The sequence below is a fragment of the Pristis pectinata genome, chromosome 7 (assembly GCF_009764475.1).
Source record: "Pristis pectinata isolate sPriPec2 chromosome 7, sPriPec2.1.pri, whole genome shotgun sequence".
NCBI lineage: Eukaryota > Metazoa > Chordata > Chondrichthyes > Rhinopristiformes > Pristidae > Pristis > Pristis pectinata.
This window is the reverse complement of record NC_067411.1, coordinates 59,489,617-59,503,649: the sequence shown is the minus strand read 5'-3', so window position 1 is coordinate 59,503,649 and position 14,033 is coordinate 59,489,617. Positions and strand designations below refer to the sequence as shown.

The window sequence follows — 14,033 nt, the reverse complement described above, 5'->3', positions numbered from 1 at the left end:
AGACAGGCAGGCATTCCCAACACCATGGCGGGGAGGGCTGTGGAGTAGTAGGCAACAGGTCTTCTTCCTCTTCCATGGCTCTGGGTGAGCACTCCAGTGACGAACCCTCCTTTTTCACAAACATGCAACTGGAATGGGCGCTCATAATTGGGAAGGCCTAACGCTGGGGCTGTCATTACTGCCATTTTGAGAGCCTGAAAAGCATCTTTTCGCTCAGGAGTCCACTCCACTTGTGTGGATGCATCCTTAGCAGTGGCAGCCCAGAGGACAGCGTCGTGTGGACAGTAATCGTGTATCCGCTGCTGACAGTAGCCGACCATTCCCCGAAAGGAAAGAACTTCCTTTTTTGTTTTAGGCGGTGGTATTTGCAGGATGGCTTGTATTCGGTTCGGCCCTATCTCTCGTACTCCAGCCTTCAAAGAGAAACCAAGGTACTGCATCTGTGGCTGGCAGAATTGTAGCTTAGACTTTGACACTCTGTGCCTGCGGACAACTAAAAAGTGGAGCAAAGTTATCGAGTCCTTTATACATTCTGATAGGCTAGAGGACGCTACTAGGAGGTCATCAGCGTGCTGTAGCAGAGTGGAGTTCCCTCCTAGTTGGCATTCGTCCAAGTCGTGCTTAACTGCTGCTGCGTACATGGCTGGACTTTCGGTGTACCCCTGGGGCAATCGTATCCAAGTGTATTGCTGTCCCCTGTACACAAAGATGAACAGATATTGGCTTTCTGATTGGAGGGGGATGGAGAAAAAGGCGGAACTCAGGTCAACTATGGTATATACTGTAGCATCGGCAGGAATAGACGAGAGAATCGTGTTGACATCAGGCACCACTGGAGCTATTGGAATCACAATATTGTTAACGGTTCTCAGGTCTTGAACAAAATGCCACTCATTGGGTCGTCCGACTTTAGGTATGGGTAGTATAGGTGAGTTACAAGGGCTAACAGTGGGTTTAAGAACCCCTTGTTGGAGCAATGAATCTATCACCAGGGCTATGCCTTCTTCTGCTTCGGGGACCAGTTGGTAGTATCTAATACACAGCAAGACAGCATTTTTCTTTAGTGTAACACAATGGTCCTTTGCAGTGAGTACCCGGTACACATGCGTCTTGCAAGGCCCATAATATTGTGTCTACCCCTTCTAATGTCAAGGGGTCTGCTCGACCTGGCGCCTCGGGTGGCTGCTGTCTCTGGAACTTTGCCGGATAGGAGGACGGAGCACCTGACAAATAAGAAATTCCGGACATGTATACTCGTCCCTCTTCTGGCCTGAACCACTCTAGGTCATTAATTTGATCTATGGTTGTCGCTGATTGCAATCGTTTTATCATTGGACCTGTCTGCTTCACATGATAGGGCGGGCATATAGCAATGGTTAAATGAGGTATGGAATCTGTCCCCTGGCGAAATAGGGGCCTCTGTTCTGCGGTTAAGTTTACTGGAATACCCAGCCCTTCTTTTCCAAAATAAAGATAGGGTTGCGGGTATATTTCACTGCCTTCAGAAGCAGATGCCCTCTTCCTGTACTCTGGGTCATCTTCTGTAGTATACCAGGCGGTACAGTGCAATCAGGAATTATTCTGTACTACCTGCAGCATATACTACAAAGCTTCAATGCGTCTTACAGAGGCCCTCTTCTTTAGGCCCTGCCTCAATTGAGTCAGCACTTCATGGAAGGGGTCACTCTTCAACTGCCAGCAGTATAGCATAGGCCCCGGGACGGTTTCGGGCTCAATGAGCATGGAAGTCAGCTGATGTGCACGGGGGGAGGGCACTTCCATATACATGCCCTGAGGAGTGCAGTAAATAGTGGCCCCCAATTTGCAAAGAGCTTGGCGTCCCAATAGAGGCAGGGGAGTGGACTCGGAAACTACGAAGGTCTCTTCTATTCTACTATCACCGAGGGACAGGGTAACTTCTTCCGATAAGGGCTCCGTCAAGGGAATACCGGCCACTCCCATAGTTACTACCTTTCGCTGACTAGGGGTAATCCCAGAGAGGGGGGTAAAGAGGACATGGTAGCGCCGGTATCAACCAAGGTTCGCAGGTGAGTGTCTTTTATCCTGAGGGTTGCCATGGGTTGTGTTTCGGAGTCTTGGGAAAAGAGATATAACTGCTCCCTGTACCACCACCCTCCCTTGGCCGCCCTGTTCGTGCGGGAAAGGGTTACTATAAGGGAAGGAAGTCACTCCTCTCTCAGTTTGCTTGGCTGGTCTTGCAGGTTCCCTACAGGGGGCGCTTCAACACTCCCTGGCCCAATGCCCTTCTTTCCACATTTCCTACATATATCCTGAGACCTATCCCTTCTCTGACATTGAGCCTGGCTCCTCTTCCAATTTCCCTTGCCCTGCTGCTGCTGGTAAAATTGCGTTCTAGGTACCCTGGGCCCATGTCGGGGGCCGACAAACAGACCGTCCCTGTCCATATTTACCAGCGTAGTGGTTATTTGCGGCCATGTCATAGCCTGCCAATTTAGGTTTCTCATTTTAAAGGCATGTGCCTGCTGGGGCAACATGCAATTGAGCAACGTTTGAACTGCCAGTGGGCTGTTTTCTTCCAAGGGGACGCCGGCATATTCCTCCCAGGTGTTCCGGAATCAGGCTATAAAATCGGGGCCTCCTTCATCCTTCTCTTGCAGGCATCTGGTGACCTCTCCCAAATCCCCATGCCTCTGGGTAGCTCTCATAATGGCTTCTTTACCCCTGCTTTTTAGCCAGTGCTCTAGAGATTCATGTCCCTGATGGGCTAGAGTATCGTCTGTTCGCCAATCTCCATTTTCCCCCCGGTGGGACTTGGAGGGTGTCCTTCAGGGTGGCCCAAGAGCTCCCACATGCGTATCTCAGTAATGTTCTCAGCTCTCCTGGAAGGGGCTTATAGATTTCACACATTTGCTCCAGCCAACTAAGAAACGCGGCTGGTCTTTTTATTGGTTTGGGAGCTTCTGCCACCATTGCTCGTGCCTCTGAGGGGGTCCAAGGCTTAAGTATTGGAACATCCCCTATCATAATCTTTTGGGCCATTTGCACTGCAGCAGAGGTAGGGTCAGCCGGCTCCTGTCGGGCCCTTCTTCTAGTCCTCATCCCCCTGTCTGCCCCTTCTTCCTTTATTTGGGTGGCTGGTGTTTTTTTTAGCTGCTTTCATCCACTTTTTTAAAACACCCCATCATATACTCAAAATCCCAGTTAGGGTCCCCACTCCAATTTGTCACTTCATCCCACCAGGTCTGTATCAAAGGGATTTTGAAGCTTCCTCCATATGGCCAGTCTCCCTGCGACCAGCCGTACAAGTCGCTGCTAAAAGTTACAGCGTTCCAGTCGTCACCTGTTTCCTGAATTACCATATCTGCTGGTGACCCCGGGGGCACCAAAGGATCTCCTACCTTCTGCCGAGCTTTCTTCACAGTTTTCATCCGTTTTTCCATTTTCTTACTTACTTTCAAGGCCCCTTGCGGTCTCACTTGTCGGGGCAGGGCTGCAGGACCAGCTGAAGCCGCTCGACTGCTGGTACGTCCCACTGTCTGAAAAAGAATGCAATTACGCGGCGCGCTCAATTATTTCCCCAAAATCTTATTTACAGCGCTCACTGGTGTTTTTCGGATTTCCTTAGCAGATACTCCGATCCTTAACCAATGGTAGCTTCCTCTGTCTGCCCCTCTTGCAGCTGGGGCACTTTTTTTTTCTTTGGGCCACCCCCCTTTCAGCTAGGGCGCCCTATGCGCGCAAAACAGGCTGTACCCCTTTCAGCTAGGATGCCTGGCCATCCCCCTTTCAGCTAGGACGCCGATTTACTCTGATGGCCGTCCCTCTTTCAGCTAGGATGCCAATACCTTTTCCGCTTGGGCTCTTTTCAGGGATCCTGCTAGTGTCCATCCAGTAGTTCTTCCCCAACTTGGAAGGTGTTAGGACACGAAGAGGATCCCATCCTCGTCGCCAATTGTTGCGGAAAAGTATTAAATCACATGGACTCGGAAGACATCTGCTTCAGAAATCTTTATTGTAGCACGATATCATGGAGAGCTCAGACTCCTAAAAGCGGAGTTCTGCAGCTCTGCCCGACCAAGAAATTACAACCTTTATTTATATTACAGAAGTGCGTGACTAAGAGCATCCAAGCACAAATAGTAGAAATGAATAGCAGAAGTGAACAGCAGAAGTGAGCAACCATGGTTTCAGCCATAGTCTAGCACTTCTAAGGAACAAAGTATAATTAGATTGTCACATTCTGTGTGGGATGTGACAAGACACAAAGCCTGAGGCAAAGTTCATCGCCTCAATCTTTGGTTATGGGCAGAGCAAAAGTTAACCCTCTAGTTCCCCTCCTGCAGAAATTCGAGAACATTCTCAATTTTCTTTCACATTTCTCCCACAGCCAACACCTCATTCTATTGCTGACTGATTAAGCAGTGATCCTTAGTGAATGGTGAAGATCGTGTCAGTTATCACTTGTTGGACCTCAGTCAGTGTCAGACTGGGGCAGGGTGAAAGGCCGGCATTCACTCTCTCTGTCTTGACTTTCTCCGCCACTCATCCCTTACTCTCCCTTCCCTGCCCTACCCTCCATACATTGTCCTCCCTGATCCTATTATGTGTGTTCAGTTCTAAACCTGTCCAGGGTGGGTTACAGCTTGCCGTGACTCAGAGCAACACTATGCCCCCTTGGTGTCTCTGCCTTCCCTCTACCCCTATTCTCTTTGCTCTGCCTTGCCTGTCCTGCCCTAGTCCTCTCTTGCCTCTCCTGGCTCTCTCTCACCCTTGCTCTGCCTTTCCCTGCCCAGCCTTTGCTGTCGCTGCCCTGGCCTCACTATCTGTATAATCCCCTGCCCTACTGTTGCTCTCTCTGTACTCCCCTGTCCTGGCTCTGTCTGTCTCCCCCTGTCTCTCCCCTGCCCTTGGTCTCTCTTCCAGCCCTGGGACCCTCTGCCATGTCCTGCCCTCACTCTCTCTGTCTTGACTCCCTCTTCCCTACTCTGCCCTTACTCTCCCTCCCTGCCCTACCCTCCATACGTTGTCCTCCCTGATCCTATTATCTGTGTTCAGTTTTAAACCTGTCCAGGGGTGGGTTACAGATCGCCAAGACTCAGAGCAGCACTACTCAGAAACCAAAGAACATAACTACTGATATAAACTAAAATATTACAAATAATGTAGCATAAAATATTACAAGAAAGTACAAAAGCCTTATATAGTGTAGGAATATATGGTTAAAAAAATTTAAAAACCGTCCATACAATGCTGTCGCTTTTGTACCCTGACCATCTTCACTCTTCACTAATTTACCTTCAGCCACCATGTAAGTAATTCCAACTCTGATTCTGGACATAACTCACTCCTTGTCTGGACAGTTTGATCAGATCTGTCTGTTGTTTCTTTTCAATCTGCCCAGGTTTTTCACTTTTATAATGCAGCAAAACCACGCCCATTGCAGTTGGTTGATGCAAACCCCTCCCTTTATGATTGTCCCTACAGTTCAGTTTATTCCTTGTACGGTTATGCACACTAACACAATTAGTTTAACTGGTCCTCGGTCATGAATTTTCACTGAAGGGTTTTTGGGTGAGGGAGAGCTTTGAGTTTATTGGCACCTGGAAAAGTTGTTCTTCATCTACAGACATTCAGTAAACAGTCAGACTTAAAACACTTTGTGGAGAAAACAGATAATGTAAATTGTGTTCTTAGTTAAATCTTTTTGTGAATGAAAAGGACTTCTCCTTGCAGTTTTCTTCAACTCACGGTCTGTTTTTATTTAAAGTTGTTTAAGACAAAGGTCCTGTTCCGTCAGGTCACTATCACGTCCAAAATTACTGCCACAGTTTCCTAAACTTTCATTAAACAATTGGGCAGATATATCAATATACAGTTATTTTTCTTGGTGTAAAGGTTGGAAGATTCAATGTTGTACTGAAACTGTCAGAGTGTGAACAACACAAAATGTTGTCTATATAACTGGGCAAGTCACATAATCACCGTAAGTTAATGTGTATGTGAGGGGGAAAAGGTTGGAGAGAGATAAGTAAGGGAACTTTTCAATGGTTTCTGAAAGACTGCATAGACTTGATAGGCTGAATGGCCTCCTCAGTGTCATAAGGAGATATAATGTATCCTCTAGTCATTTTGGTTCCTAATTTACTTCCTTTTGAAGTCCATCCTGTCCTCACCATCAATATGTGACAAGATCTTCAAGCAGTATCCAGGAGTTGGTGTTGTTGAATAATATATACAGCAAAGAAGAATACCTCATTAATTAATTGCATGAATGTCATTTTTTTCCAATTAAATCTGAATGCTGTCAATCATATCTGAATCTGACAAATAGAAACATAGAAAACCCACAGCGCAATTCAGGCCCTGCGGCCCACAAAATTGTGCCAAACATGTCCCTACTTTAGAAATTACTAGGCTTACCCATAGCCCTCTGTTTTTCTAAGCTCCATGTACCTATCCAAAAGTCTCTTAAAACTCGCTATCATATCTGCCTCCGCCACCGTTGCTGGCAGCCCATTCCATGCACTCACCACTCTCTGAGTAAAAAACTTATCCCTGACATCTCTATACCTTCTCCCCAGCACCTTAAACCTGTGTCCTCTTGTGGCAACCATTTCAGCCCTGGGAAAAGTCCTCTGATTATCCACATAATCAATGCCTCTCATCATCTTATACACCCCTATTAGGTGTATCAGCTCCTCCTGCATCGCTCCAAGGAGAACAGGCCGAGTTCACTCAACCTCTTTTCATAAGGCATGTTCCCCAATCCAGGCAGCATCCTTGTAAATCTCCTCTACACCCTTTCTATGGCTTCCACATCCTTCCTGTAGTGAGGCGACCAGAACTGAGCATAGTACTCCAAGTGGGGTCTGACCAGGGTCCTATATAGCTGCAACATTACCTCTCGGCTCCTAAATTCAATTCCACGATTGATGAAGGGCAATACACCATATGCATTCTTAACCACAGAGTCAACCTGTGCAGCTGCTTTGAGTGTCCTATGGACTCAGACCCCAAGATTCCTCTGATCCTCCACGCTGCCAAGAGTCTTACCATTAATACTATATTCTGCCATCATACTTGACAAGCACAGCCTCTCCTCTTGTAGGCTTATCTACATATTGTGTCAAGAATCCTTCCTGAACACACTTAATAAACTCCACCCCATCTAAACCCCTTGTTGTATGGAGATGCCAATTGATATTTGGGAAATTAAAATCTCCCATCACAACAACTCTGTTATTATCACACCTTTCTAGGATCTGTTTCCCTAGCTGCTCCTCGATATCCCTGTTGCTAAAAAACATCCAGTAAAGTTATTGACCCCTTCCTGTTCCTAACCTCCACCCATAGAGAGCCGTAGACAATCCCTCCATGACGTCCACCTTTTCTGCAGCCGTGACACTATCTCTGATCAACAGTGCCACTCCCCCACCTCTTTTGCCTCCCTCCCTGTCCTTTCTGAAACATCTAAAACCATTCCTGTCCCTGAGCCATCCAAGTCTCTGTAATGGCCACCACATCGTAGCTCCAAGTATTTATCCAAGCTCTAAGCTCATCTGCCTTGTTCACAATACTCCTTGTGTTAAAATAGACACACCTCAAACTGTTGGTCTGAGCATGTCCCTTCTCTTATCTGATCTGATTTTTTCAATTAAATCTGAATTACTCCAGATCCACAGTGTTGAAACTCATGATCAACATCAAAAAAGTAGACCATCAAACCCATTCCACCCACATTCCACACGTTCAGCCACTAAGACGTGTTCTTATGATATTGTTTAGAAGGGATTTTAACTTTGAGAAACTGGGAGAACACTGATGATTGTGCAGGATGCCACAGATTGCCTCAGAGATGCTGAGATGCCAAACTCAAGATGGTCAGTCCATGATGGTTGACCATCTGAAAGTCCGAGCTACTGGAGAGGATACACTTGCAAAGTGCAAGCATTTTTTGGAGTCTGCCTTTTGATTATTCACACATTCGTACCTTGTGCCCATATATTAAAAAATACAAATTGAGAACAAAAACAGTTAGCTACCACGATATCTCTCCCTTTTAAGAACCTGCTCTTCCCCTGAGGCTCTTATCTCCAAAGTTTGAGAGATTAAATTAGACAGAGGAGTTCTAGCTGCTGTAGACAAGTTCTGTGTCCATGAGAGGTATGCACAGCTTGGAAGTCTCAACTTCCATCCCCTTTTGTCTGAAAAGCAACATCAAAAATATGGACCAACATGCCCAATTCCACTCACAATCTGCAAATTAAACCACACAGGTGTGGTCTTCCAAAATTATTTGGAAGACGCTTTAGCATTGAGAAAGTGAGGGAATAGTGATGATTATGCAGGACTGAAGATTTATTATCATGCCAATATTAGGAAAACTATATATAGATGAAAGTATTTTTACATAGAGAGTGCTAAGAATATTTCTTTTCTTAAATACTGTTACTAAACTTATTTATGTGATAGATAAGCAACATCTCACTGAACTGGTGTATCTTGGTATCATATGTGCAATAGATAAGTTGGTATCTCCTACTGCCAGCTGTTTATATCATTCCCCCATTCTCAAAGTCAAAGTCGAATTTATTGTCGTATGCTCAGGTGTAATGAAAAACTTACTTGCAGCAGCATCACAGGCACATAGCATCAGATACACAACATTAACAAGAAAAACATAAATTAACAACATAAATTATACAATATTATACAAGAAAGAACACAATTAGAAAAAAACAAAGTCCATTGTAATGCAAAGTGATCAAAGTGGTCATAGCACTGTTATACTGAGGTAATGATTAGGTTTGTGCAGGTTGGTTCAAGAATTGAGTGGTTGAAGGGAAGTAGCTGTTCTTGAACCTGGTGGTGTTGGATTTCAGGCTTCTGTACCCCCTGCCCGATGGTAGCTGTGATAAGGTGGCAACAATCAGTACTTTAGTTTTACTGACGCTGAGCAGGAGGTTGTTATTGGGACACCACTCAAACAGTCCTCTCCACTCCTTCCCCTCTCTACAACTGGGAATGTATGTGTTTCCTCATTTTCTACTTCTGACGAAAGGTCTTTGACCTGAACTACGTACCCTGTTTCTCTTTCCACAGATGTTCCCTGAACTGTGCGGCATCTCCAGCATTTTCTGTTTTTTGACGGAGAGTCGATGAGGCAAAGGTGGCTGATGTAACAGATGGGCTTCCAAAAGGCCATCTGGCCCATACAAACTTTATGTAAGAGCCACCCAGCTTGACCTCCTCCCCTGCCCTCTCCCCATACCCCAGGGAATTCTTCCCTTTCCATTATTGAATATTTTCATTTTGAACTGTTCTTGTCTTTTTCCAAATCAAGACTAAACTTCTCAGATCTGACCAGAGAACTTCCTTTTTATTTTATCTCTCTTCTTCATAATTCCCAACAATTAAAGCATGGACTTATTAGTGACAGTCAGCATGGCTTTGTGTGGGGGAGGTCATGTCTGACAAACTTGATTGAGTTTTTTGAGGAGGTGACAGAGATGAGGGTTGGGTAGTGAGTGTTGTCTACATGGACTTCAGTGAAGCATTGGTGGACTGTTCCAGAAGATTAAGGGATCCATGGAGACTGGTAGATTGGATTGAAAATTGGCTTGGCCACTGAAGAGAGAGGCCAGTGGTGGAGGGGATTATTCTGACTGGATATTTGTGACCAGTGGTGTTCTGCTGGGATCAGTGCTGGGATCCCTGTTGTTTGTGATATGTACACATGATTTGGATGTATATGCGGGTGGGCTGATTAGTAAGTTTGCAGAGGACATAGAAATTGGCAGAGTTGTAGATAGTGAGGAAGGTTGTCAAAGGATACAGCAGGATATAGATCAGTTGGAAACATAGGTGGAGAAATGGCAGCTGGAGTTTAATCTGGACAAGTGTGAGCTGTTGGACTTTGGGAAGTCAAACGTAAGTGGAAGGTATACAGTAAATGGCAGGACCCATCGGAGCATTGATGTACAGAGGGATCTTGGGGTGCAAGTTCATAGCTCCCTGAAGGTGGCTACGCAAGTAGATGGAGTGGTAAAGAATGTCATATTGTTTGGGGCTTTGAGTATAAAACTTGGTAAGAAAAGTTGTGGTTGTATAAACTATTATTTAGGCCACGTTTGGAGTAGTGTGTGTTGTTCTGGTCACCGCATTACAGGAAGGATGTGGAGGCTTTGGAGAGGGTGCAGAAGTGGTTCAGCAGAATCTTGCCTGGATTATAGAGTATTAACTATAAGGAGAGATTGGACAAACTTGGATTGTTTTCTCTGGAGTGTTGGAGGCTGAGGGGAGACCTGAAGTTTATAAGATTATGATTGGCGTAGATAGGGTAGATAGTTAGAGTCTTGGCAGTGTGGAAATATCAAATACTAGAGGGCATAGCTTTGAGTGGGAAAACTTAAAGGAGAATTATGAGGCAAATGTTTTACACAGAGAGTGGTAGATGCCTAGAATGCACTGCTGGGGAGGTGGTGGAAGCTGATACGTCAGAAGAGGCATTTAGTCAGGCACGTGAACAGGCCGGGAAACAAAGGACTGCAGATGCTGGAATCTGGATGAAAAAAACAACAAGATGCTGGAGGAACTCAGCAGGCCAGGCAGCATCTGTGGAGAAAAGCAGACAGTCAACGTTTCGGGTGAGGACCTTTCTTCAGTACTGAAGATAGGAAAAGGGGAAGCCCAATATATAGGAAAGAAAAGCAGAGCAGTGATAGGTGGACAAAAGAGGGGAGATAGGGTTTAGAAATGGCTGGACCATGTATTGTGGCCATATGGTCTTAAGGCAAAATCACTGATACTGGAGTGAAAAGGAAAATAGTAAGAGTGAAGAAATACCATTTACTTTCACATCCTTTTCCCTCCTACATTTATTTATCAGCACTTGATTGAGTGATTAAGTAGCATGTGATTGAAATTACCGAGTGCACAGCAATAGGATTTGGCTGCAGTTGTGTATGTAGCAACAGGCCTCCCACCACCAAATACTGTCTGTTCGGATCCCATATTTGTTTGTAATTCACTGATATAGTTTCTGGAGATGTGGAAAAAGCAAGGATTTATCTCAGCAGGCAGGAAACCACTTGTAAATGGCACTATGATGTGGATGGTGTTAGAAGTGGCCAGGAATAAGGGAAATGGACTGCATGACCCCAAAGGCTCAACCTGTGGATTTTCTGGAAGGAGTGTCAATTGTACCATGCAGAATCCATTAGGGAGACCTGGAAATGTTAACTCTTCACCGAGGGGAATAGAATGTATTGTGTGGCACTTGTGAGATCTTTTATGGAAGTAATCTGACATTCTAGTTATACAGCTAACTTTCTTTATTGAACATATTCCTGCAGTCTTGATAGTACATGGAGTCCTACACCCCTTAGACCAAGGAAGGGACATGAGCACAGATGTCTGCAATCAGCACTCTAATCTGAACATGGAAGAAAATGTTCACAAATTGGGTTGTGATATTGATTTGTTTTAACATGGAAATTCAGGCTAAAATAACTAAACCACTGAATGACCTTAATGTAATCCAGCACATGCTGTGGGAACTAAAAGAAATGCTGATTGCAGTGGGGGAAGGTGTAAAAACATTGGACTTGGGTGAGGGTTACAAATTTCAAAATCTCTTAATCATGTGATTTATAGATGTTGACCCTGGGTTATGAACGGGTTCAGTTTTTACAGACATGCGTGAATCGATTTTGTGCATAAGTCAGAAGTTACATAAAATAATTCAACACAGTAACAATACCTCTGCAGTATTGTAATGAAAGGTGTGGAAGAGGGCTAATTAACAGGAACAATTATTTATTGTCTTCCTCTACCTAGTTACAATGGTACAGAATCAGGATGTCCCACACTCAATGGCTGGTTTCGATGGGCTTGAAGTATCAGTGGCTCTTACATTGTTTAATAGAGTGTTGTTGCTCAAGTATCGACAGAAGCCATTGCTTGTCAATTTACGAAGCAACTCCGCCTCCCACAGGGAAGCAGGCAGCCTGTGTGCTTAAGAGACAATGGTGTCTGATTACTGCGGGGAGGTTACAAGGAAGCAGATTCGTTTTTCCCCAAGACTGGTTCTCATCTGAATTTAATAATATTTATGGGAGCTCATTTGTATGTATGTGGTGTCCATAAGTTGGACATTTGTAACCTGGGAGGAACTGTATGGAAAGCAGTAAACAGGAAGTCAGCAATGTTTCATGCCAAATGTTTATTACTGATTGCAGTTGTTAGGTTTACAAATGGTAGAGGAAAGCACACAGTTGTTGGAGTTATGAAATAGGCAAATAATACAGCAAGCACAGAATCACTGAGCTTTAAGGCTGACTGGGTAATACTTCTGCTGTCACCATGAACACAACTTTCAGTTGCTGTAGATATTAGAATTTATGGTTTAATCATCAGCACAACTTGAGGGAACCAAATACTCCTTCCAGGTAAAGCACTGATTCAGTTGTAATTCTTTGAACTTAGTGAACGGCATTCAGCACTTGCAGTGTTGCATCCTCTACACTGGAGAAACCAAATCCAGATTGGGTAACTAATTCACACAACACCTCTGTTCATTCTTCAAGGGTGACTGTGAACTTCCAGTTGCCTGTCACTTTAATCCTCCATCCTACACCCACTCTGACCTCTGTGTCCTTGGCTTCTTAGGAAACCCAACAAAAGCTCAAGGCTCAGCATCTCACCTGTCAAACTCCAGTAAGAGCTGGGATTAAACCAGTACTGCACATCCTGCACTGCTGCCTGTCCATCCACTGGACCCCTCAGGACAGCATGAACTTGCGCAGGCCTCCCAGCTCCCAGACCAAGTAACATGCTTCCTGAGCCTGTGCTGGTTGGACCTGGTGCAGCCCCGTTAAAATGAATGGGATAAGTGGCTGCAGTAAGTTAAGCAGGAGTTGGCCTTTCTGGGCTGAGGACCCTTCACCACAACTGGTAAAGTGCAAAGCAAATGTGTTTTAAGTTGCAGAGCGGCTGAGGGTGGAGAGAACTGAGAGAGTGTCTGGTAGGGTGCAGAGTAAGGTTGTCAAGGCAGCAATTACTTTCAATACCAGCAGTGAGTACTGAAAAGGAAAAAAGAAATAAATTTCCTTTCTGTTTCAATGTGGTTTGGCTGTTTTACTTAATTCTTAAGAAATTTTTGAATGTTTGTAACAAAGACAGTCACTAGCATCTAATAACAGCAACAGTTTGACAGCTGGTGAGCCTGGGGATGGGGCCTTGCCAGCCATTCCGTGAGTGCAACCAGCTCTAACTGAGACTACACTATACCACAAGTGGGTGTGCAGCAAGCCGATCCACAGCAGGCCGACCTACAGCAGGCCGACCTACAGCAGGCCGACCTACAGCAGGCCGACCTACAGCAAGTTGATCCACAGCAAGTTGATCCACAGCAAGCTGATCTACAGCAAGCTGATCCACAGGCTGGCAATCGCAAGCAGACGCTGTTTACTGTGTTCTCAATGATATCATCAATTTGCAAAACACAAAATGAGATCTTATTATTTATAGACCCAAGTTCAAACAAACAAGTAACCATAGGATTTCTCTCCTCAGGAAGTTTAACAAGTGCCAGTTCCGAGTAGGCACATTCACCATGGACAATGACCCAAGGATTTGTCCAGGTTTGAAGACTACCTGAATAAGTATTAAGGTAAATTCCTAAATCCTTCCGTAATGCACAGTTTGTGGTGTGGGAGAACAATATAATGTCAAAATCTGAGGCATCAACTCCCTTTTGAGAGTGATACAGTTTAACGTCAAGGTAGTTTTTGACCTGTGAAATATCTGAGGCAGGAAAACTGATGATGCTACCATGGCAACCTCCTGGAGGTTCAACCAGCTGTTTTACCAGTTGCCCTTCAGTGAAGGTTTTTCCACCATCCTCACTGAAAGCTTCCACCCGATACTTTTGCTTATTGCTCCGAGCATTACAATACACTAAAGTTTGCTCACTGGATGCATTGCCTTGACCCACTGACACCACCTGACATTCCCCACACTCCTCCCCAGAAACAAAGTTCCCAAGCTGC

At 45.0% G+C, this 14,033-nt stretch overlaps 1 protein-coding gene across 2 annotated transcripts in view; it reads right to left on the bottom strand.

Moving 5' to 3' along the window:
- LOC127572425 (DNA repair protein complementing XP-A cells homolog) overlaps window positions 1-14,033 on the bottom strand; it is a 97,775-nt gene that overhangs the window by 38,413 nt on the left and 45,329 nt on the right. The window lies entirely within an intron of this gene.